The sequence below is a fragment of the Neopsephotus bourkii genome, unplaced genomic scaffold, assembly GCF_033783945.1.
Source record: "Neopsephotus bourkii isolate Nb327-2 ecotype Australia unplaced genomic scaffold, CSIRO-AGI_Nbou_v1 NB_53, whole genome shotgun sequence".
Classification (NCBI taxonomy): domain Eukaryota; kingdom Metazoa; phylum Chordata; class Aves; order Psittaciformes; family Psittacidae; genus Neopsephotus; species Neopsephotus bourkii.
In genome coordinates, this window is record NW_026900570.1 from 10,254,786 (window position 1) to 10,281,982 (window position 27,197).

General features: G+C 38.1%; 1 protein-coding gene and 1 long non-coding RNA gene across 3 annotated transcripts in view; both read right to left on the reverse strand.

The window, feature by feature from the left end:
* ZEB1 (zinc finger E-box binding homeobox 1) overlaps positions 1 to 27,197 on the reverse strand; it is a 122,621-nt gene that overhangs the window by 62,540 nt on the left and 32,884 nt on the right. The window lies entirely within an intron of this gene.
* Positions 2,010 to 6,333, reverse strand: LOC133210781 (uncharacterized). The gene is made up of 2 exons (XR_009725020.1): positions 4,544 to 6,333; positions 2,010 to 3,982 (listed from the first exon to the last, which is right to left on the reverse strand). It is a non-coding gene; the product is annotated as an uncharacterized LOC133210781 (long non-coding RNA).

Genomic DNA, 27,197 nt, shown 5'->3' on the forward strand with positions numbered 1-27,197 from the left:
AGAAGGAACCTGAGATGTTTAAAAAGGTGCAATTTATAGGGTAGGAGTTTGTCTTTTACTGGTTTTGTCCCTCAGAGTTGGCCTAAAATACATCTTCAAAGCACTATGGGAATACTGAATTTGTACATACTAATGCCATAAAAAAGGCTGAGATCCACAACACCACATAGCAAGTCTCGGTAGGTTTTTTGAACTTTATCAGCTAAGATTTCTAAAAGCAAAAGCTACTCTAGGGAAGGTTACAGCACCCAAACAGTTTTATACAGTACAAAAACACAGCCCCAGCAACTGAGAATCTTTTGTGCATTGGTATTATCTGGAAGAGTACTGCCACAGTGACACTAGAAGCAGTTTTAGAACTTCACCAAGAAAAAGTTTTATGATACATCTTTAACAAACACAACTTCAAGGGTAAAGTTAGTCTTTCTGAAAACAGATTTTCCCCTCAGTTTTAGCCCTTTGGTTAGGTAAGCACTGAAAATACAATCCAGAAGTCAAAGTTTCTCCTATACTTTCAATTACTCTGTGCTGACACCTAGGCAACATAGAAAGGAAAATGTGACTAGAATGCAAAGGGCATGAATGAAGTGAGGAAAAGGAAAAAAGTATATTGTAACAGCTCTGGTGAGCGGGAAGCTGCAGAAAGCTGGCAAGGAAGGATTTGAGCCTACTTGGCAAGGCCAGTGGGAACTGGAGGAAGAGTCAGTGGAAAGCCAAATCATTTGGGCAAAGAGGATTGAAGACAGAAGAAGCAATTGACTAAAAGTCAGTAAGAAAAATGGTAAATAAAGGACTAACAAGCAGTTGGTTGGGGAGTGAGAATGGCGACACTGAGAAGGTGGGAAAATTCTGAGAACAGAAGGAAAGGCAAAAGCAGCACAACAGCTGGGAAACTCTAGGAATGCAAGTAAAGGGATATGCAGTCACTATCACTGGTGCTCAAGGGCAGCGGGAAGAAGGCAGATTCATGTAGACCTTTTCCAGTTCTGAGAGCCACAGGTGAGGTGGTACATGATGAGATGGACCAAATTAAAAAGGGGAAAAAATTAAAAAAGAAAAAAGTTAAAAAAGAAAAAAAAAAAAAAAAAGAAAATAGAGTGAAGTCCAAGGAAGGAAATAAAGAATGGTAATCAGAAAAAGGGGAGAAGGGAACTGGGTAAACTTCCATGAAAATACTGGCACAGATTGAACAAAGTGTGATTGATACCAGAGCTCTGAATAATGCAGCTGATATCATGAACAAGACTAAGACAAGCACCCAAAGGTGGAGCAGGGGTAGGGAAGATGAAAGCAAGATAGAAAGGAGAAATTTTCATGCTCAGAGCTTCAGAAAAAGAAGTAGAATCATTTATGCCTTCTAGAAAGCCTTCTTCAAAGCTTCTACTGGAATGTGTAACTCCTCAGTGTTACCTTTCTTCTCCTTTGGCGAACACTCTACAGCTGGCTAGCAAAACATGCCTCCTCCTGTTCTATGGTGGACAATGTAACTAGTAGCAATAGCCCAAGTGCTATGATTTCTTAAGGGAAACCAAGGGTTTGCAACCTGCTGATGAACGGCATATAGGGTGACAGCATGAAACTGAAAGTGTAAAGGTACCAGTTGAGGCTCTTAAACTCCATTTCTTCCCTGAAAAATTAAACCATTATTTATGTGTCCATTCCCACCAAAACTGTATTACTGTTCCCTCTCATAGCCGATATAACCACATGCCAAAAGCCAAGCAAGCCACTCAAATCTCTTAGACCTTATTAATTAAGCTACTTTCTCCATTTTTCAGATATCCAACTTAATTTGCTTCTTAAAGGAAACAGACACTAAATAATCAGCTGCAGTTATAGCCAGTGGGAGTTGTTCTTGGTATTTCACAGGATTTCTGTTCTTAAGCCACAAGATAAGCAGGTTTAAGTATTTAAGAATGCAAAAAATCACCCAAAATTTATGTAAAACTTTCCCTTTCCAATCCCACCTCAAAGAAGCACTGTGAAAGAGACAACAATCGCGAAGTCTCACAAACATCTATTTAGAAATAATTTTTATTTCAGAATAGCATTGAACATTATACTGTGAGACATAAAGCAACACGTGGAACAGTAAGGTAGAAAACCACTGTGACTAGTTTCCTATTAAATATATACCACACATCTACATCGAAACAAGTTCTGTGGAAAAAATGCCAGTGATGAGGAAATTAACTGCAATTATCCACACACACATATACTACACATTCACTGAAGAATCCATGCATCTGTGGTTGGAGGAGAAAGATGGAACAGAGGATAGAGCAGTGATATACAGATTAGCTGTGTAGTTTGCCATTTTTTAACCTCTGAATGCTCACTTAGAGCCAAAACACCATTTAAGATGTAAGAGCATGTAGATCAAAGAGGACAGGAAATTGGAGGGGTCTTGCTTCAAGCATTCTTTTTTCTTTTTTAATAGAACATGGCTCTCAAGTCCCAGAATAATATCTTCATGTACTCCATTTGCTGCAGTGCTTCTTTCAAAGCAAATTATATTGGACAAGATTTGGATATCAACAATTAATTAAACCCAAAGTGGTAAATTATGTTCACAACCCACTTAAAACATTAAAAGCTTTTGCTACATAAGTTTAATAAGTAAAATTACCAGGAAAAGCCCACCAATTTTTGAAAGCAATTCTTTTCTGGTTAGATGCAAGTGTTTTATTTCTTGGTTAAAATATCGAAGATCTGCCAGAAGCTGAGAAGAAACTAATGCTACACAGGAGGTAATAGATCATCTCCTCTACCTCTACACTGTGAATAAAGAACAGGTGATAGTGACTCACCTTACATGCATATCAAAGGCATGACTAAAGATGAATCTCCCTACAAAATGAAGTAGCCCATTGTCCAAAATAAACTTTAACACCTGTCAATCATTTCTAGAGAGTAAATATAAATTAACAGAATTGCTGGGACGTTCTCTCCTTTGCTACATGCACCCTCTTGAGCTTATTGGGAAAGCTTGGTCTTAAAGGTTTAAATTAGGATAAAAAAGAAACCCATAAACATGTTGGAACGGAATCCAACATGCAACGCATATTTAGAGTGCATATGCTTCATCTGAAACAAAAACTTTCATTCCTGCAGTTGAAGACCAAACAAAGAATATATTTTAAAAGAAGTCTTCTCATGTAAGAGGCGACAGAAAAGGGAATGCTGAGAATGGTATGCCTCACAGTGCTCTTGAAAAAGAGAATTTACAGCAGTTAGATGGCCTCTCTGGAGTCTGCAGCACTCTGGTTCAGTTGAACTCGCTAAAAATCCACTGTTCCCATTTTTAATGTTATGTGTAGTCTCGAGGGAAGATTTGATTTGACAATGAATTAATCTGTTCTTTTGGTTCTTCTTAGATGAGAAGTAATTCTGTGGCAGCAGCAACCATGTAAAGCAACTATATTGCAGGATTTTTCTTTCTTCTTACATTACACTTGCCTCCTAGATTGTAATTTTTCCTTTGATTGTTCTTTCCCATTCTGCACTGGTTTTTGTATCATACTTACTTTAAATTAGATTATGCTGGGTACAGTCTTGATGGAATGTTGTTGATATTTGCCCTTTATGTCATTTGGTAAATACGATAATCTGATATATTATGAACTATAAAAACCTTTTTAGTGTGCCACTATCACAATTCTGGTTTAGTTTCATGTGTATTATGGTATCCATATCTTTGGAAATGGAGACTAATCACAACTACAGTGACCAGAACCGTATGTTATTTATCACGTTAGAGGTTAGTTTCCCTGAAAAATAATACAACTACCTGTTTTTTTGATGCATATATTCAGAATCACAGATCAGTTACTTGTCCTTCATAGTAGGGCAAATACTTTGCTTCATTACTGGAGTTTTTAAATACACTGAAATTCATTTGTCCTTTTTGCCTTTCTAGCATGAAATCTCTCTTCAACTCTATGTCAGACTTGTTTCTATGATCCTGAATAATCTTACTTTACTAAAATGTCATGGTTTAAGCCCAGCCAGCAACCCAGAACCACGCAGCCACTCCCTTACTCCCCCCATTCCTACCCCCTGCTCCCGGAGGGATGGGGAGGAGAATCGAAAGAATGTAACTCCCACGGGTTGAGATAAGAGCAGTCCAGTAACTAAGGTATAACACAAACCACTACTGCTACCACCAATGATAATAATGATAAGGGAAATAACAAGGGAAGAGAATACAACTGCTCACCACCCGCTGACCAATACCCAGCCCGACCCCAGCAGTGATCTAGCCCTTCCCAGGTAACTGCCCCCAGTTTATATACTGGCCATGACGTGCTGTGGTAGGGAATACCTCTTTGGCTAGGTGTCCTGTCTCTGCTTCCTCCTGGCTTCCCCTCCTCCCTGGCAGAGCATGAAACTCAGAAAGTCCTTGGTCAGAATAAACATTACTGAGCAGCAACTAAAATCATAAGTGTTATCAGCACCGTTCCCAGGCCAGAAATCAAAAACGCAGCACTGCACCAGCTACTAAGAAGGAGAAAAATGACTGCTACTGCTGAACCCAGGACACAAAGTTACTCTTTTTTCTATCCATTCCCTTTTATAGAGAATTTAACATCAGCAGTGTATCCAACTGCACAGATTCCAGAAGGAAGACTCACACAAATGCAGAAAACTAACATTTATCACCACTCCCTTATTTCTGGTGCCCTCCATTTTAAATGAATTTCTCTGTCCAAAGACCTTCCTTATCTTATTGAAGACTAGGATTTAAGAACCTTTAACAAGGGTTTTGGTTAACCATGTCAACTGCATCCCCCTAGTCCACCTGCTCTGTGACTCACTTGCAGAAAGCAGGAGTGTGCCATCAAGCCTGCTGGTGGGGAGCTCTCTGGACTCACCTTGGAGCTATACCCAACTGCCCTACAGTGAAGCAGCCCTGGGCAATATATGTCGCAGATAGCTCAGCCATTTCATTCGCATGTCATCGATGAGGAAAATGACATTTGACCTGGGGGTCTGTGGTTCATTCTGCTCCCTCCCTCCACCTCCAAGCTCTCAACAGCTTGTTTTAAGGCAGTTTCCTTTTGCAAGGGAGCAGAGCTGGACTGAGTGAAGTTGTCCAGTCTCCTATATTGTAAGCACAGTTACCCAAAAGCATTGCTTTTTTGTTCTGTGACCTTATTTTCTTCAAGTGCCACTGCTATAAATTAATCAGTTTCTAGTGTTACTGCAAGGTTCTTGTTTCTGACGCCTGAAAAACAGGCTTTAATAGTTTTCAGACACCTTGTAAATTGTTCCCCAAACTCTTGTTTTGGCCTCCTCTTTGGTGTTTTTAGAATAAGCCTATCGGAACCTAACATACGCTTTCTATTCCCTATGCTGGGCACCATTTGAACTTTATGAGAGAAGGTTATCTTCCTCTTTCTGTAGTTCCATTTATTGTACCATTTAATCATACAAAATCCCTTGATCTTTCAAAAAAGTCAACTACTTGCAGGCTACGTGGCAATTTCAAGGCTTCAGGAAAAAGAAATCACACCACTTGCAGCTGCCACTTTTCGTTTCCTTTTAGGGTTAAGGAATATTCTTACAGACATACCAGTTGGAGGGGCTTCAACACAACCATGAAGGACTTGTTTTGGACAGTTGCAACAACCCTGCAGGAGTGAAGTACAGTCTGATTGCTGTTAGAACAATCCCTCAATGGCAGCATTTCCAGTATCTTAACTTGAGTCCAGCACATAGCTCAGGACAAGTGAAAAACAGTTTTCCTTGCAACCTCCCCAAGAATCTGGTCCATGACATTTTTGCTGTCTGATGAAATTACCGAATTGTGCAATGGAATACTGACAACTGTTTGCACAAACTTACCACCCCCTCTAAAAGGAGGACCAAGCGTGTCTGTGGTCTTTCTGGAATCTGACAGTATTACAGTGTAATTTTAAAGGCAGCTCCGTATCCTTCAAATTATATTTCCTATGAATAAACACTGTAGGCAAAGATTTTATTGTGACCTTGAGGGGACAACAAAGTTCAACTGAGGACGATATTATTGTGTGCATGTACATATATTTACATATTAATGCCAGAGCATGACAGCAGCCTGAACCGAAAACTCTATCACCCCTCTTCATCAATCGCAGCTTTTATTTTGCACTTCTGCAGCTCACTTGTGTGCTGTATTCTCTACTGTAAGTACCTAATTAAATTCATAATAACTTTCTCCTACTGTATAACGTGCTATAAGTTTTTTTCAATTTGTGAGAACTCAGCCATGCTTATAACTGAATTAAACACTCCTGAGAACAAACTGCTTTGGGTTAAGTTTGGGCATTAATATAATTGTTCTTTTACTCAATAAAAGCACAGAGCAGGTATGGATAAGATGACTCATATGTCTTAACACCACATTTTTATTTTAAAATCATGTCTCCTATTGAGATATGCAACTAGAATTAGTTTTCATATCAGAAATATCTAATGGCAGGTCTACTGCACGCAATGTTACCCAGGTCAGTATTGACTGATGGAAACTCACAAGGGCTGAAACAGAATTTTGAGAAGTAATAAGCTCCTTATACTAACAACACTTGTATTATCATATATGTAACTAAGTGATTTCAAGATCAATACATTGCAAACAAGGTTTAACCTGAACGTTGCAAGTGTCAGGCTGCACTCTCACAAGAAATATAAGTCATGTAATCTAGCAGAGATGTTACACAATCTGTACGTTTGAAAAAAAAAAAAATCCTCAGGAACAGCTGTACAGAACAAAAACTCTTACCAGTAGCCATAGTCATAAAACACAAATTTCTTTTCTGAATCTCAGTAGTGTTCAGTGAGATTAGACTGTACCTAAAATAGCCTGCCATCTTCCTTAAAAACAGTTGAAAGAGTAAGTAAAAATTTATCTACTGTAATTTTTATGGAACTTCATTTTCAGAATTTGTTATTAATATGCCTTTACTAGTTTTCTTTGCTTTCTTCAAACCATGAGGTAAAAATTGAAGGTTTTATCTGCATTCAAAAACAAAACAAAGAAACTCCAACCCAAATCAAAGCAACATTGAGGCAAATCAACACTAAAATTAACACTATTCACAGCCAAATCTTGAAGTTTATTATATAACAAAGGTAGCAGCATACAAATATTTCATATCCATTTTGATTGGGTATCTTGAAACTGAAGAAACTGAATTTCATATTTTCAAGTATCTGAATCATTAAGGCGTGAATACTGTACTGAACTGTCAGACAGGTAAATATTTTCAGTAGCTGTATGAATGTATAAACATCAAGAACTATAATGTATTCATTAAACTCCATAATCCTTATCAGAACTACTATTCATCAAACCCATATTAGCAGCAGGAAATATTTATTATACAGAAAACCCTAATATGATTTCCAAATGAAGAAAAATATTTTCTTGATTAACTAGTAAACAAGTTAGAAGAACATTATTAGATTTTTCAAGTTGCCTTGATATTACCAAGTTGCTGCTTTTTTGCTTCCACTTCTGAAGTGCGTATTTTCATTTAGGGCATTCCTAATTCTCATATTGATTAAAGAAAATTCCATTAGACTTACTGCTAAGTCACTAAATAAGGAAGTTAATTCTGCTTGATGATAAACACTGGTAATTATATCATTTCAGTGGAAATTATAGATGCTTTCTAGTCATGAAAATTAGAGAGAATCTTTAGAGACAAAAAAATGAAGTTAAAACAACATCTGAAAGTTGACCAAAGTTCACTCATTCTATTATATGCCTTTATTTGCTTTTAAAGCATCTTGCTAACGTATCTTTTTCTTTTCCTATCAGGATGAAGATTTTTTTCTTCTTCTTCTTCAGTTTACACTAACGTTTTGAGTTTAATATTATTAAGCATTGGGTAGGGAAGCAGGAATAGGAAGGACAAGAGACCTGTGATCGAGGAAAGCTTCAGTGGCTAGTTGGTAGGGGTAAAGTTGTCGCAGAGCACAGACCAATGGGTGTGCCATTCTGACACAGAAAAGCAATATTACAACAAAAGGACAGCAGAGAACATTTGGCCAGGTCAAAGGTCTTGCTACAAGTTCTCTACAAAACCATCTTGCAGTCTTTCTCCACAAGTAATTATAAGATCCCAGCTTTGAGGTTTTGAATGTAGGCCATGCGACATTAGATGTGGTACTAAGAATATGTGAAACTATTACACACACCCTCTCAAAAAACAAACCACAAAACCCTCCCAAAAATTTACAAGACTATATCTGACTCGTGCATGCAAGAGGGTTAGTTGGAACTCAGAGTTCAGGACTAAAAGCCTGTTCTTAATTTCTGATGGGCTTAAGGACAGAATTTAGCACTATTAAAAAACAGAAATAGACAGGAATATGAACTGAAATTTAGCATAAAGAGGTAAACATTACAGGCATGTGTCTTGGGTTCAGCAGTAGCAGTCATTTTTTCTCCTTCTTAGTAGCTGGTGCAGTGCTGTGTTTTTGACTTTTGGCCTGGGAACGGTGCTGATAACACCAATGATTTTAGTTGCTGCTCAGTAATGTTTAGTCTGACCGAGGACTTTCTGAGTGTCATGCTCTGCTATGGAGGAGGGGAAGCCGGGAGGAAGCAGAGACAGGGCACCTTACCCAGACTAACTAAAGAGGTATTCCCTACCACAGCACATCATGCCCAGTCTATAAACTGGAAGCAGATACCTGGAAGGGCTAGATCACTGCTCGGTTGGGCTGGGTATCGGTCGGCGGGTAGTGAGAGGTTGTATTCTTTTCCCTTGTTATTCCTCTTATCATTATTATTATTGGTGGCAGCAGTAGTGGTTTGTGTTATACCTTAGTTACTGGACTGTTCTTCTCTCAACCTGTGGGAGTTGCATTCTTTTGATTCTCCTCCCCATCCCTCCAGGAGCAGGGGGGTAGGAAGTGGGGAGCGTGAGTGAGCGACTACATGGTTCTGAGTTACTGACTAGACTTAAACCACAACAGCATCTTATGTTACCTTCACTGTCTTTCAGAGATTAAGTAACCAGGAGACAGTAGAAACAGCCAAAATTTTAGATTTTCTGTTGTCAAAACGTTAGAGCTCTTTCTTTTACTAGTAGGCAATCAATACATATTTTACCTTGTAATCAGTCAATCTGAGTAAGTTAGTATGATCATACTCTATTACCTTGCTTTTTTAATATAAAATATCCTAAATAGTTTGCACTGAACCGTTGCTCTGCAGAGATTCTTATTCACAGATGTTTCAAAACCTCCTTGAAACTTAACATCTCCAAATTCAGAGTAACAGTTCAGTTCTTTTTAATTTAATTAAAAAAATCCTGAACAATTTTAACTGTTATCTATTCTTCCTCTCAACTTACATTTAATTGTCCTTTAAGAGCCGTATAATTGCATAGTCATCTCATCAGAAAACTCATGCAATATGCCTCAGCTGTATTGTACTGCTCTTTACTATTCACTATACTGCATGTTTTGATACCTATATCTAAATATTTAAATACAGAGACACATTTAGTAAGGCTGCTTCGCCTACTGCCATGAACACCTAGGCTCTTTGATAATGGTTTCTTGAATACTGCTGTTCCTATCTAAACAGCTGGAAGCCATCAATATGCTACAGCTGTGCAAAATTAATTTTCAACTTCAATCTGAGAGCAAGAAGGAAACAAACACATTGGGGTTTAAATCAAAATTGTTAGTTATCAGGATTTGCTCTGGATTAATTAGAAGGAGAAAGAATGCTCTTTTTTCAGGGGTGAGGGCTTTTCCCTTTCAAATTGCATGGAAGAAACACAGAGATCTGTTGCAGTATCAAAAGTAGTATCTGGGCATTTTATGAAGATCTAAAAACAAATTAGTAATAGAAAATTACTTTAGAAGCAGAGGTTGTGAACAATTTCATAAAGGGCACAGGAAGGAGGGGAAAGGGTAGGAAATAAAACAAGAAACATTTTTAAAAAATGCATTTGGCTAAGGGGACCACAAGAACATCTCAACACGGTGGTGGCATTTTCATGTTCCTAAGTGAGTAACAGGATTTTTGATGAACTAGCATTCTTTGCTTACTAAGTATGGCAAGTCCCTTCTTCCACCTGACCTTTCTGATTTCTTTTGAACTGCCTTATTTAACTTTCCATAGCTTCTGCATAAATGTGTGTGGAGGAAGCATGTAGGTCACAGAAACATACCGAAGTAACTGAAGTACTTCCAAGTACTAACATTCCTTACTTGTCTTTAGTAATAAAAATGTAGGACAATACTTAATTAGAATAAAATTTGTTCATGTTCATATTACACACAGATGTCAACAACTGAAATATGAACACTATACATATACAAAATTTTCTCCTAAATGTTTTTGGGTTTTGGTATCTGTAACACAAACCAGGTAAGAATTCATTAAAAAAAATAACCCAACATACAAAATGTTTTTTAAAGCAAACTGTCTGCAGAGCTGGACATGCAGAGTCCCAAAGTGCAGTATTTATAAAGTTTAATAGAAATTTGGAGAAAGCATATAGACATCACCTTCCAAGTTACAACATCTCAATTGCTACTCATGGCATTAGAACGCCTGCATACTACATCCATAAGGTGCATTTACATTAGGTATTGGCCTCAACAGCTTACCTCTTGAAGCTGTATTATACAAATAACATCGTGTGTGTTTCCAGGAGGCTGAACTCTTAAAAGAAACAAAGAAGGGTTTCTTTACTTCTAATATGAAAGCTCAGCTTGAATGCTTTTCCAACCTAACTATTACAGGTTACTTAAATAACTCAGATAAGCAACATCTGCTTAATGAATTGCCTTACTTATACTTCATAAATACCACCAGTGCCTAAGTTTATAATTCGTGGCTCTTAAGCATTTCACACTGCTCACATACTCCAAACCGTAAAGCAGTCGCATCACTGAATTTCTCAAAGTAATAAGCAGCATAAAAGATCCAAACTACTAATTTCAAGTAACAGGTATCTCAATTACTTTTAAAGTAATGTTAGTTTTAAAGTAAAGCATTTACTTCTAAACCACATACTGGTTTTAGACAGAAAGCCAACAAGTCTTAAATAAAATGAAAAATAAATTTGCTAAGCATGCAATTAAAAGGGCTAACATGAGAAAGACACCTTCAGAAGGGTGACATCAGTCCCAGAAAGCAGTGCCCTGATGCAGATATAAGAACAGACAATGGCCAGGTTTGCTGTATCTCTGAATAGATTGAGGAACGACTGGCATAAATAGTTCCATACAATTCTCTGAGTAGGTCAGGACAGTACAATTATGTACAACTACTCTTTGAAATAGCTTGAAGCTTCCTGAAGAACCAAAATTGTATTTTTTTAAACACCTTAAATCAATGAACCACAACTAGCACCCAAACTACATTAAAAAACCACAAGCAAGCAAACGGAAAGTAAGCTGAAAAATGTTTAAGCTAGTTCCATGCAACTGAGCTGCTGACTAACAAATTCCCCAAAGCCACACAAGTACCAGAACTTCCACTTCAGTGTCAGACCAGCACATGAACAACACTACAGCTCTGGAGCTGATTGGAAGAAGTAATTTATCTCTGCCCCAGTTTGTAGCCTGTACTTTACTAATGAATTCTCATAAAGATAAATGGAAAGACTGTAGCATTTGAAGGTTAAAAATACTGTTTACAGAAGAAAAGTCCCTCCACCTTAGGGACATATACATCCTATGATGTAGGACATATTCCTGCAACGGTTTCCAGGGATGCAGCTTTCATCCTTGTAGAGATGGCTTAGTACAAATTTTAAATTTCTCCCCCAGTAATCATAATCCATGCAGATGGATCAAAGTACAAAAATGCAGCACTACAAGGTTTGCCTGTGGGCCTGTGAGTTGGAGGTGGGGGGACTGGAAGGAGGGGAGCACAACAAATGTTATTTTAACATCAATCTAGAGAATACTATGTCAAACTTGAACCAGGAAAGAAAACAACCAGAAGACCTAAACATCAGTAAAAAGAACAAGTCTTCCCTTAAAATGAATGAAATAGAGAACCAGTGTCATACTTAGAAGTTCTTAGGTAGCAAGGGACATTGCTTGTGTTTATTCTAGTTTCAGTTATTCTTCCCAAGCCCTGCCTAAGGGATTATTGCCTGGATCAAGTTTGTTGCCATCAATTAACACTTGTAAGAAAATGGATTATGAGCTGCAAAGACTTTAATCTATAAAATAAAAACAAACTAAGATTTTCTCACAGATAAAAAGATTTCAAATACTAGATACCACAACAATTTGGGGGAAGGGACAATGACACAGGGACAAGCAGTTTCAAGTAAGTGTTTGATTCTTGTCACAGAATCTGATATATGAAAATTAAGATGCTCTTCATGTAAAGTTAAGACTGGCAACACACTACATCCCAAAATATTATTCCTTCACATAATTAATGCCTCATCAACTTTCCTACCTCAGGGACTACGGAGAACAAGAACTAAACTCTCTGTACAACTACAGGAGAAACTCCAGTTCACAATCACCAACAGCTTAGCTTTGCACTGAATGCCAATGCCATCAGCTTCTTACAACACTTACTTACTGCTAAAGCTTAGACAGTAGATATGTAGGTCATCCTAAAATGACAAGCTTTCCATGTGTTATTTATTTACACAAGCTTAGGCGTATCTTAGGAAAAAAAAAGGGGGGGGGGAATATTAAAAAAGAGCAGCAAATATGGGTAAGTCTATGCATGTGTGGCTAAATAAATTATTCCATTTATTTATTTATTATGATTCCACTGCAACTTGCATCAGTATAAACAGCAAATTATAGTTTCTGTGTCTCCTAACAGACCACACAAGAAATATGCTTTCAATAGTCTTCCACCTCAAAGACTGATGGCAAAGGGAAGACTTCAAAAAAGGAATTCTACCTCTTCAAACACTGCTGAAAGCCTCCCTGTACATATCTTCTATACAATGCCAGGTAAGACAGTATTTATAAATCTTATGTCTAGAAATCATGAGTATTAACATTCAGCTTTTTATAAGAGCAAGTAGTGAAAGGAAAAGGGGAAATGGTTTTAGACTGAAAGAGGGTAGATTTAGACCAGACATTGGATGAAGTTTTTAACTGTGAGGGTGGTGAGGCACTGGAACAGGCTGCCTAAAGAAGCTGTGGCTGCCCCATGCCCAGCAGTGTTCCAGGACACTGGGCTGGGAGTGTCCCAGGGCTGGGAGCAACCTGGTCTAACGGAAGCTGTCCCTGCTGGTGGCAGGGGGGTTGGATCTTCAAGGTCCCTTTCAACCCAAGCCATACTATGATTCTATGCCTAAATAGCATACTATTGGTAATTTGGGGAACCCTGCTAAGATTTCTCATTATAAAATTGCTTTCAGTTTGTAATACCAAAATACTTGGCATAAAAAACCCCTCAAGATTTGTACTTTGCTGGGTTTTTAGTATAAACTTTTCAGTTTACTTTGGTTCTTACAGGCACAAAGATAGACAACAGGTGTGGGGAAGAGTGTGTGAGTAATGTGTCTTGTTTTCAACTTATGCCAACAAGATGCCCACAGACTCTGAGAGCTAGTAACTCATATAATTAAAACCACACACAGAGTACACACAAAATTCTTTCAGAAGGAAGTTATATCCAGAAAGAGAGGGCAGGAAGCTAATGATTTACAGCTCCTTTTCGGACAGCTGCGCATTATGAAATAGTATTAGGGAAAATTGATATTCCCTCACAAGACATTATGGATGAAACGACCAAAAGGGAGAAACAAGAAGTAATTTAAAAAAATTTACATTGACAGTTTGGAGCAGAAAGACCTCCCCTGACACGTTTATGATCTCTGAGAAGCCAACACAGGCAAAACCAGAGCACTCTTAATCAGAAAATCAGGAGAGAAACTGATCTACATTGGTTGCTCACAATCTCGTCCACCCCTCTCCATCTCTTGGCTTAATTGATACATGCTGCCTTCTGGCAATTCCGTTTATTACATTTGTACATAAGCTTTATACATTTTAAATCTTCTCAAGTTCAGTAATATCACTCTATCCATGCGTTCACCTGTTTTGTTTTCTCATTAAGCCCCAAAACTTAAATCCATGAAAGTTACATAAGAAATATCTTTAGGCAACACTTTCATTTGAAGTTTTCTTACAAATACCTTTGTCTTTGTAAGTGCATCGATACATACACATATATACATATAAATAGACATATATATATATTTATATGTGTATGCGTTTTTAAATCACCAAGCATATGGAGCTCTTGTTTAGGTTACAAATTACTCCGTGAGGAAGGACTGAATGACTGCACACATTTCTGACCATGATCCAAAACTGCAGACTTAATACAATGCTCATCTTGGGTGGTTTGTTTTTGTTTGATCCCCTCCTTGCCCTCCCCCCCAACCAAATCATCCCGAATTTTAATCTGAAATGGTGCTGGTTCCAAGCTTTTTACAAACCCATAAAATCAGCAATTAAGGATGCTAGGAGCAGGGAGGAAAGAAAAACTCTCAACAACAATGCTAATATGAAAAACACTCATGGAGTTACAGCTTTAGGTGTAGCATTTTTGGTTTACTGTTTGGCTAAGTGTTTAATATGCAATATGAATAGCCATTAGGATCACAAAACATGGAAGTTATCTTTTTTACCCACTTCTGTGTAACTATGACTTACATAATGGCACAAAGGCAACCAAAGGAGTCAAACCCTCTCTTTGACAAGGATTCTAGCTCATTTCACATTTGTTAGTAGGCTCAATAAATATCTGAAACAGGGCTGGAAAGCTATGCTAACAGTCTGAAGTTCTTCCCCACCCTTTGTCCCTCCCAGACAGAGGAGATTGGCAGGGTTTATTGTTGCTCTGCACAGTAGAGTAACAGGAATTAATGCCATCATTGTGCTGGACTTGGAACAACTTTATTTCAACACACTTTTTAACATCAGTATGACAACAGCATTGCAGAGTCTTTTTACTTAGCATACAAAAGTTTAGCCAAATATTCCCATTTATTACTATCAGTTATTTTCAACTATGAGCCACAGTTATACAACATAAACTTTTGCCTCTCTATTAATAGTGAATTTAGAACATACTTTACTTTCTACAAGAGTATGCATTTGAAATATTAATACATGCCAATCACAAATGCAATAACTGCATCCAAGCCTGTACCACAAACAAATGATTGGCTTGCTACAAGTATTCACAAGTTCAATTCAAAATACGTAGGTTTTAAAAACTCACGATGTTGATGGCAGGCTGAATTTGAGATCATGTAGTAACGCATGCTCAAACCGCACATTTGAACTATTCTCAAACAATGACAACCAATTATAAACAAAAAAAAAATTCCATAAGCAGAAGTGCATCAACCTTCTCCTGTTGCAATCCCACAGCAATGGGCAGATTACAATGGGCAGATTACAAAGCAAAATCTATAAACTGTTGTGCCAGGTTGTGGAGGGCAGACAGCATGATGCAGCAGTTTCCATTAGCTTCAAAGCTTGCGCACATCTTGCAAGAACAGAGCCTCTTTAGATAGTTCACAAGGGTGTTCTGTAACCTGTTCAGCAGAGATACGTCCAGCTTCCTTTCCTCCTTCTACGCACTGATGAAGGAAATGCAAGCAAAAAAAAAGGAAAAAAGAAACTGGTACAAGGGGTACAAGCTTACACTGGGAAATAGAGTTCTTAGTCTGAAGGGATTTTTTTGAAATCCCTTGTAGTACCAAACTGACAGTGAATATACCTAGTGCAGACTTACATCACTAATTCAGAGCACTATTCAGCTGTAGTCTTCAACTGTATTCCATAAAAAGGGAGGATACTTATGGAAGTCAAAGAGATCAATGTTTTAGTTTGGCCCAGTAGCTTTCCATTTTACACACTGTGCGTTTGTATTAGTAATAAACAGAAGAGAAAAAACATTCAACATTTAAACCTACATTAGACTGCTACATTAGATTAATTGTTTGCACCCCTTAAAATGAAGCATGGGATGTTACATATATGCAGAACATATGCCATTTCTCTAATTTTCTTTTAACCTCTTTTTTATTCTTAACCAAATCTTTTTCTTCTTTTTTTTTTTTTTAAGCTATTAGTTGCAAGCACTTTTACTTCTTTAAACTTAGCTTTTCTATGTTTTTCTAAAAAGGCTGCTTTGTTTAGTGCAGATGCTAATTACTAACTAGACAGCATCTGGAAGTGTTACAAGTGAGCAGTAACATAGCTAAAAGAAGTACAAAGATATGGACGAGGAAAGATTACAGTACTGACAGCTGAAGAGTAAGGAGGGAGAATGACTTAAAATTTGTAACAATAAAACTCCACTAAAACCAAACCGCATGAACCTTACCACACCTTCACAAGGCATGGGACTGCAAACTACTATACTAATATGAGATGCCTGAAAAGCTCTACTTTATGTTGTGCTTTATCATCCACTGATCTGCTCCATTGAATATAAAATGTGCAACATTTAAAATTTAATCAAAATGCAACTGTTTGTTTTTCTGTTATATGGGAGCTAGTAATGCTTTTTTACAAATAGTTTTTGGGTAATTTTAACTTGTTCTCCATTCAAGTAAAAGAAGTACAACAGCACTTGCTTGTGTATAGGGAGCGTAAGTGCTCAGGAAGGATACTGCAACATCTGGTGTGCACTGCTTTTAAATTCTTCCCTGGAATATAAATACTTTTTGTAGCTTCTGATACTTTCTTCAGGAACTTGATTTGCAACTGTTATTCATGATGAGTATGTAATTCTACACTTCCCTCTGCAAGGACAAGGGCCTTTTTAAGAGATAAAATTCCTACAGCAGCTACAGGAGACACACTGTTCTCATCATGATGTTCTTTAAACAACTGCAAAGAGAGACTTAAAAGTAGCACTTTTCAAGAGGATAGATGGAAAAAGCTAAATAGTTAGAGATACAAGTGTAGGTTACCTAGAACAAGAAGATGCCCAGGTAGATGATGAAAGGCAACAAGCATTACATACATAAGCCTGTAATACAAATGCTTCCTCCTGACCCACCTCATGAACAGCCTCCCAAATAGACTATTTAGCTTTATATAACAAATTAAGAAATTTAGACACCAGCTGTCAATAAACATCATAAATTGCAAAATCCCAGTTGGAGCTGATTAGATGTTGGAAGGATCATCTTTTATCCTGTTAATTCCAAACTTTCCTGTGAACAATGCACAGGTGAGCATACCAGGTTAAACACTAACACCCATGCATACTAACACAAGTATCACACACAGTGCTTGACCAATACTAACTGATAAGAGATTTTTACAGAAAATCCAGCATCAGTTTTATAGAAACACTCTCCCTTTCCAATTAAAAAAAAACAAAAACAAAAACAAAAACAAAACAAAACAAAGCCCCCAAAACACTACTACAAATCTAACATTAAAATTGAGATCAGTATCTTTCAACTTTGAAGAGACAAATAGAAGGTTGCAGTTTAAGAAAAAAAAAAAAAGGTCAAATATCAGTCTGAATTTCAGAATTTAATTATTAACCTTCATTCTACCTTCTCATTCCTGTATCTCATCTAAATCAGGAGTTGCAGATCTTCACTGTTTAGAACGGAGCTACCAAGTCCAAAACCAGTTAATTATTCCAGACGGCAAAACACATGCTCTTCAGTGCTAACTAAATACCATTAGGACTCTTTCACTGGCCTATCAGTTACCAGACCTCTCAGCTGAGCACCCAGGACAAAGCAGTTACAGATCAAGACCATCTTTGCATGTAACCACAACAGTGGGCCAATACCATTATACTTCTATCTCACACTTGAAACTTCTCTCACTTTCATCGTGGTGTAAATCACTCTGCCAATAAGTGTCTAGGGACATTATAAACAAAACATTGTCAGGAAAAGTGGCTGTTATTAATGCCCCTGGATTGCTGGAAGTGTGAGCCAGGCTAATGAGAAACAGCATTAGTCTTGCTGTGAGGCTTTTTCCTCAACAGAATCCCTGCAACAAAATGACTATTTTGTCAATATTGCTTAAAGTCAGGCTGTTCCTCTCTTCAAACTTTCTTTAAGGAGCATCACAAAGTATAGGGCTGTACTAGGTTTGCATAGCAAGGTTTTGGTAGTGGGAGGGCTATGATGTGGCTTCTGTGAAAAGCTGCTGAAAGCTTCCCCAATGTCCAACAGAGCCAATGCCAATCAGCTCCAAGATACACCCACTGCTGGCCAAAGCTGACCCCATCAGTGATGGTGGTAGCATAGCACAGTTAATACGGAGAACTGCACAACTGCAGTCAGAGGGAAGCGCAAGAATACATGCAAGGAACAACCCTGCAGACCCCAAGGTCAGTGCAGGAGGGGAGGACATGCTCCAGGCACCAGAGCAGAGATTCCCCTGCAGCCCATGGTGCAGATCATGGTGAGGCAGCTGTGTCCCTGCAGCCCATGGAGGCCCACAGTGGAGCAGATACCCACCTGCAGCCCTGTACCCACACTTGAGCTGCGGGATGCCTGAAGAAGGCTGTGACCCTGTGGGAAGCCCATGCTGGGGCAGATTTGCTGGCAGGACTTGTGACACTGTGGGGGGGCCACACCGGACCAGGCTGTTCCTGAAGGACTGCACCCCATAGAAGGGACTCACACTGGACCAGTCTGCTCCAGAAGGAGTGCACCCATGGAAAGGAGCCACTCTGGAGCAGGGGAAGAGTGTGAGGAGCCCTTCCCTGAGGAGGAAGGAGCAGCAGAGACAGTGTGTGATGAACTGACCACAACCCCCATTCCCCATTCCTCTGCACTGCTGCGGGGATGAAGAAGTAGAGAAACTGGGAGTCAAGTTGAGCCCCACAAGAAAGGAGGGGTGGGGGGAAGGTGTTCTAAGATTTTGTTATATTTCTTATTATCCTACTCTGATTGGTAATAAGTTAAACAAATATTGCCAAGTTGAGTCTCTTCATGACAGTAACTGGTGAGTGATCTCTCCCTGTCCTTATCTCAACCCATGTCCAGCTGTGGAGGGGAGTGACAGAGTGGCTTTGGTGGGCACCTGGTGTCCAGCCAGGGTCAACCCACTATGAGAAAAACGCTATCTTAACTTTAATAGGGGACCTAACTTCCTAGAACACAAAGATCCTCTTTGGATCTTATTAGGACAGACTGGTGTAGTTAGTTCAGCAACCTCCTTGCCCTCTCAGAATAAGGAACATGCCTAATTTTTCCTGCCTCCCAGCTCCACTCCCATCCTAGATAGACAGTCGCTTACATACTCTTCCTGTCTTTTCAGTTAATAAGACAACCCCTTACACTGTACAAACCACTACTTCTGCTGCTTTTCACCTGGGAGTTCAAAAGCAAGCTCCCAAGCACAACTACAACTTCAGCAAACAGAAGACCAGCTGGCAGAAAAAACATGATTTACAGTTTCAAACCCTCCTTGAGAACCGCTAGTTTAATTAATGAGCTAAAGCCTTAAGACAAGCAGAAAGAGGTGGACATGAAGGCTCAGGGTACCTCCGTAGGCATGGGTGGTAGCAGTATACCAAGTGAGCATGGTTCTGCTGTGAGACTATGTAGTTTCCTGCAGAAGCATTTTCCTTTCATGTACTGAAGTGCTTTAGGATGGTACTTGAAAGCTTGACAAACACAAACTATTACAATCTGAAGAACTTGGATAAGCTGAGTATTTCTTTTAACTTTCTGAACAGCTATGCTGCCTAGCTTTCAATGACCTTTACATGGAGTAAAAGCTCTCAGACTTGGTAGCACAAGTATCTGAAGTGATTTATTCATCATTATTATTTCAATAACTTGTCTGTTTGGGTATGCTGCCATTATGTGTCATCTTGCACAGTGTGAGAAGTTATTAATATGAACAGACACAAAAAGGATTCATACATTTCTGTATGTGCCTATTTTCATATTGCTTAAGCCAGAGTATTTCTAGATACGGTCTTGCTCTGAAGGTCTAGATTTAAAATCTGACAGACAAGATACAGATATATTCATAACATAAAAGCCTGAATTATATTGACAAAAGCTGTCTTTCAAATTTACTTTCTTCAGAAAATACTGCAGAAGGTACTACCATAAATTATTATTTTGCTAATATAAACTGAATTTAGAAGTATCTGCAGTTATTAGTATCTCCACGCCTAGTTATGCCCCCAGTGTACAGTTGTTCTCCATCAGGACTATTACGGAGTTACACAGTACTTCAAAAAACATCTGCAAAATATTCAGAGGAACTCACTCTAGCTCAGTATTTACTCAAACTATGAATGCAAATTGTTTCAACTTCACTTCTGAACCTGCATTCATGGAGGTAGTTGATGTGTGTTCTGGTAAGTCACATCCTTGTTCTACCAGGCATCTCTAAAGTGCCGCAGTTAGATTTAATACCAGTAAAAACTACAATTCAAATTCTTACTTTGTGTTTCAGTTGGTAAATAACCTGCTTCAAGTGCTTTAACCTTCATTTCTTAGGTAAACAAACTAAACAAAGAACAGCCTTGGCAAAAGCTTAAAATAATTATAATCAATTTATAAAATGGCTCTGCTTGAGAGATTGCTCTCATCGGCTCCAGTCCATCACCACCCTTAAACAAACAGCAAAGTTTAATTTCCCTATCACTTTATGGCAGCTTGAGTTGAACTTAACAGTACATTTACTGTACGCAGTTAGGATTTTCTCTACAGCCTGGGAAGGTTTTACCATTTCTTGCATATACCTCCTTGAGTAGATTAAAGTTGTAACACATCCTGCAGCTTTTCTCTGAACTTTTCAACAAGAACAGCCCTATGCTGAGAAGGAATCAGGGTAGCCTAGAAAACACAGTTCACCAAAACCAAGTTTTAACTTCTTATCCTGTATTTACCTAAAAGGAATCTGAACTGAAGAAGAAATGAAAAAGGCATTGGGAGCTAAACACTGCAAAGAAGTTTCTAACAATTTTAGAGATTTTTAATAGAAAACCATTTTGCTCATACTACTTAAAATGGCAATCACAACATTTGTTATTATCATAATCCATGGAACAAATAGTATAGACAAAGCAGCGAGCTATTTGTGAGAATACTAACCAAACTGCAAGTCAATATGAGGAGACTAACAGTAAGTGAAGCACCTCTGAATCAAGCCTTAGAAGAGCTCTCCATACATTTCTGGGGAAGTCTTTAAATTTGGCCTTAAATAGACACATGGGACTTCTTCAATCATCTACTCTACTGCTAGAAGCTGGTGACTATGTTTACCAAGAGAACAAACAAGTGATTTGACATTAACCTACATAATACTCCTAAAGATTATATTAAAATGGCAAAGTCATATCCTAAACATTACAGATATGGACTTAGTAAATACAAAAAGCAGTCATTATTGTACAGAATTTTTCATAGTAACCTATTGCCTAACAGGCAAATGCTGTAAGATGTTGAATGGTGCTGAGATACCTGGTGGCTGCAAATTACCTAAAGGTCTCTATGTTAGTTTCACATCCAGAGGCACAGGAAGTGGGAGATGGATTACAGAGAGTACCAAATTTAAGAACAAAACAACACAAACCAAACAAACCAACCACACAACAAAACAAACCAATTAAGCAAACAAAAAAAACCCCACAAAATTCCAAATCAATCAAGTAAAAACCACCCCAAAACAAACACACACTCTTCCCCATCAAGCATGCTTAAAGCCACTGCCTACCATTACCCTGGAAAATTATTCATTCAGAAGAGAAAGACCACAGCTAGATAGCAATAAAAACTGAACACAAGTACTCCATTTGAATCTGGTGACAGCACACGAGTCAAAGACACCATAAAAAAAATGAAGATGAGATTTGTTTTTCCTCTGGAGGGTGGACAGATTCTTCCTCACTACTTTTCTTTCAGGGTAGCAAGGTAGCAAGTGTGCAATTTGTGAGGAAGCAGTAAGTATTTATTATGAGGACACGCACTATCCAAATCGTTCAAACTAGACAGTTACAGCAACGTTAAAAGCAGTCACCTGTTTCACTCTGTCAGCAAGTTTTTTACCCACACTCGCACACTTGCAGAGAAAGAAGAAATAAAAGGTGGAAACATGACTAACAGACAGAAAGAGCAGGGAGATTCAGTGTGGAAATAGTGGTTAGCTAGAAAAATCCTTCCTTCCTTACAGCTAGCTAAATTGAGCTCAACTTCTGCATGTTGTGTCGGTTTAAGTAAGACACTGCAAATGTAAACACAGGTGTAAATGACTGTCTACCTGAACTGAAAGGCTAACAAGCAATAGAATTGTTATCCTTCACTCCAAGGAGCTGCTGAGGAGCAGCAACCAACTTGTCGATTTGAATGGTTACAGGTAGCTCAAAAAAAGCACATGGATTAAAGCAATACCATCCCTTTCAAAACATACATGCACACACACACACAATACTCTCATACAATCCCACCACTTGCAAGCCCATGCATTAAGACAGATAACAAAAATCCCTCAGGCTGCAGTTATTCAGTCCCAGAAGCACTTGATGGACACAGTAGCATGAGAGGAACACCACTAAGAACTCCACAGGAAAGAAAAATTAAGTCTCAATTCAGTCTGCCACAGAAAACTGAGTTCTTCAGTGCGCCTAGAACAACCTTTCTAAACAGCTGAAAGTTTTTTTTTAACAAGTATTTAAACACTGTACATTCTAGGTCTTACATCTTGTGCAATGGAAGTGATAAACAGAATGCGTATTTCAATTATTTACTGTCTAATCCAAAGACTCTGTTAAACCATACTGCACAAGCAGTTTGCCTGATCGCTTTAAAAGTTTTACACCTTCCACAGTTCTGCAGAAGTTCTGGACAGATGGGAGCAATACACCTGTGCCCTTTAATTCTGCAGCAAAGCCCATTCAACATAAATACATATACTGCATAAGGAATTCCCATTTTCAACACACATCAGTGTATCTGCACAATTGTGTGCACATGCTACCTCATGCTATACAGGAAAGAGATGAAAGACAAAACTTTGTTCTCATTTTCTAAATTCAACCCCAAAACATTCAGATCCAGAACCCCAAGTTCAATATTGAACTGAAGAGAGAAGTGACTATCAGGCTAAATTCTGGAGTTGGTGAAAGAGGTATCTAGATTAAACACAATATATCTTACATTGAAATATAGACCTTATGGTTAAATATAGATGAGACATTGAGATTCAGAAGAAAACATTTATCAGCTTTCTCTACTGAGAAATATAAAATGAAGTAAAACCAAAACCAGACAAGTAAACTCCAATTGTCTGAAGATGCTAGTCTGTCCACCAGACAGAAGTTTCTAAGTTAAATTTCTTCCTCCAACAAGTTCATTTAGATAAATTCATGAGATGAAGATGTAGCTAACATGCAGAAAGACAAAAGTGGTTTGGTTTTGTTTTGTTTGTTTTTGTTTTTGTTTTTTTCCTGGATTCTCTATTCATGAGTTTCTACAAAGCTTTAAATGATGCCATTTCTTCAGAAAACAGTGCAACAGTTCACCATACATAAAAATGATTCTGGACACATCCCATCCCCTTCAGAGGAATCGCTGTTCTAAAGTAAAAAAAGCTTTCTGCAAGGTGTAAGTAGCCAATGGTCCCACTAAAGGTTTGTAACAGAAAATGAATATAGCATTGGCAGACAAAAGAGCCTAACAAATAACCTCACAAATGTAATTTTTATATAAAGGCAGTATGCTGAGACCTCACTACCCCCCTAACTTTTCTTCTCTATCATAGTCAGAGATCACTCTCCACTGCATGTGTATTCTGTCTCATAGTTTCTAGATCTAAAGGGATAAAAGCCATATACTAAAGAATGTAAATTAAAGGAACAAGTCTCACCTTCCTCAACACCTGATGTCACCTTAAATTTACCTTTTAAACCTGAGAATATTAATCTTCAGATTTTAAAACACAGTGAGGGTGGGGAAAAAGAAGTCACTTTTAAAAAATTTCCTGCTGTCCTCTCAGGAACAGAGATACAGCAGGATAATGACTAAGAGATGTTACTTTCCTGTAATGACATTCAAACAGTCTCATAGTTTCCTCCAGCACCCCTTGCTCTCAAATCCTTAGACGGTTTGCACGATTATGTTCACAGACATATGAAAAGGCTGTTACTCCCCAGCATACATGAAGCAGCATGCTCTTCTGGAGTCTGAACCTCTAAGTTTCTAGATCTTGTGTGCTTTACTCCAAGATACTAGATGAGGCCTTGCACTATTCCCTGGGAGAGAACAAAGGCCTCAACATGAAGTTTAGCACAAGCTGAACAGGATTACAATAGTGAAGAATCACAAGAGGTACGTATATCCCATATACTTAATTTTCCCATCATGATCTGTTTTGCTATACAAGGATCCTCAGTGCAATGGAAAACACAAAAGTCTTTTGTGCAGAGGGCTAGTGTAGCTGAAACAGTGCCAAGAAGACTGACACGCTTTTTGCTCCATCTGCCTGTTAAAGACCACCCGAGCCATCAGCCAGCTGTCTCTCCTGTCCATCTGTAATATGCAGAAGTTCCTGAAAGACATAGAGAAGTCCCAAAACCCCTACCCACATACAAAACCACAGCAAAGAAAATGTAATGCTGTTCTCCAGAAGAGACCAGGAGACAGAGGAGTCAACAGGAAGATTGTGAGGAACTCCATGCAACTATTTTTCTTGCTCATTGATGAGAGGTAGCCTTACATCATGCTACAGTGGCAAGCAACAGTCACAGCACTAACTCCGTGTTTGACTAGTAGCAACAGTACCCTTTACAATCAAAGTGATTCAGCATGACATTAAGAAACAATGCATGCAAAGCCGCTGTTTTAAGATGCAGTTATCTCCTGGGCTTTTTGGTAAATGCTGCCACATTATCAGCAAACCCTACAGCAGACAAAAACCACCCAGGGGGTGTTGGAAGGGGGTAGACCCCCACAACAAATACCCTACTGCCACCTTTTCCTTTTGCAATACAACAGGATATTAAATAGCATGGAGCCTAAACAGCCATAACTATCAAGGAAATCATACAAATTTACTTAGTCCAACCTCTATAAAACTGCATTAGTCCACGCTATTTTCATCTGTGTAAGTGAAAGGTATACTTAGCCCTTGGAGGGCTCTTAAATCTGAAGATGTACATATTGGTGGTCTACTCCAAGTACTTTTTACTTACCGTTTCAGACTTGAGAAGCACAAATTGTGACCCTTTAGCATTTATTTAATGTTACTATTATACTTTGATCTCAAACTCATATACATACTTTGCTTTAAAATGAGTATTAACCCCCGCAGCCACCCTCAGCAGAAAAAACAAACCAAAGTACATAGTTGTATATCATGGTATCATGATTTCTGGATGTTTGGGTTGTTGGTTTTTGTTTTTTGGTTGGGGGGGGAGAGTTGTTTGTTCTATTTTGTTTTTAATAAGATATGAATAGAAGAGTGATTTGGGGCACTGAATATTAATGAAGCTGTCTCGAGACTTAGGAAAAAAAATAAAATAAACAAAAAGAACCACTAAGCAAAAAAAAGAGCTTTATCTTTTCCAAACTTACATTCAGTCCTTGGCAGAACAACATTTAAGAAGGTACACTGAGATACAACCCAGTCTTTTCTTCATCCCCTCAAGTTCCTTATTTTTTAGCTATAGTGGCTTCAGACTCTGTCTTTGCCACACAGTTACTGGAAATCTGATTTCTTCTTGGCAGCATATGCCACAACTGCATGTTCCAACACATAAGGCAGCACAAACTTGGCCACTCTGCTAGCAATTAGAACTGACTCTCCAATATTTAATATAGACACATACCTTGGAAAAGCCTTGCAAGGAGTTATATTTTAGACTTTTTGTTCTAAAGAGACATTGAGGCAGGGAAAGGAAGGCTTAAGACATCCTTCCTATTGATAATACTAACAGTAATTTTCCTTAGGCGAAAGATTTCCTCAAAGAAAAGACTAACATTTTTAGATAATAAACCTGAAGGTATCTATTTTGATACTGCTCCTAGAATGTTATGCATGACTTGTAAAATTGATCAGTTTAAGAATGTCAGCATACAAGTTAAAACAAAAAACAAACAACAAACCACTAAAACTAAAAATAGAACTCCATTAACTGTGGTTTTAAGTTTGGTACTTACATTTAATTTATGTTTTGCTCTCTGTTAAAGAATACCACACCTCAACTAGGAGAAGAATTTAAAGTACTCTCTTTTCTGAATTCTCTGCTTAATAGCAGGAGGCTTTTTGGGGGGGGGACATTCAAGATCCAGCAACCAAATAATTTAGAAATTCATGAAAATCTTCAGAAGACTTAACTTCCCTAGGAGAGTTATTCAGCAGTTAAAGGGGTAATTTCTAACCATATGTTTAAATCAGTTAAGTGCAACTATTTCTAGATTCATGACTTTGAAACAAGTTTGAGTAACTCAACCCTTTTCATAGAAATCATGTTATTAATGCAGAACTATGGAAAGTCTATGTAATATTTAACTGTTTACAATTTAAGCCTTCCAATGTTAGAGTATGAATAAGAATTTTAATTGGACATGAATTACAAAGCAGCACTGTATATGCTTCTGTCCCAAATCACAGAATACTTTAGGTTGGAAGGGACCTTTAAAGGTCAAACTTCCACATGTGCTGCTATTGTCATCCCTCCCATGGCAGAACATAATATTTTATTGTGACTGGCTGCAACTGAGAAAAAAGGATAATACAATAAAAGTAGAGCATGCTGGTTTCATACTGCTGATGCAGAGGAAGGTTTTTTTTGAAGTGGACTGAAGTATAACTTTTGAAGTATAACTGAAGGAGTTTAGTTCCTGATGAAGTACTTTTTTTGTTCAAAGTCAAAACTCACAAGTTGCTTCCAGTAAGCATAGCGTGTTAATTAGTTTTAAACAGGTCATAAAAGAGTCATAGTTCACATACAAAGTAATTTAACCATTCACTAAAATCCTATTCAACAGGCAATGAAGCTTAACAAACTGCTTCTTCCAGAGGTCTAGCAAAGACAAGTTCCTAACACTTCTGAAATGAAAATGCACACATTGACCTTTGTTAGCAAAACACATTCAACATGGAACTCACAGCCAAACTGATTTCCTCCCTTTGGACGTGCCTCCCCAGCAAATGGAGCATTAAAAATCACTGTCAGAAAACTTAAGTGAATTTTTCCACAAGTTGCCCAACCATAAAATTTATTTTCAGGAGGA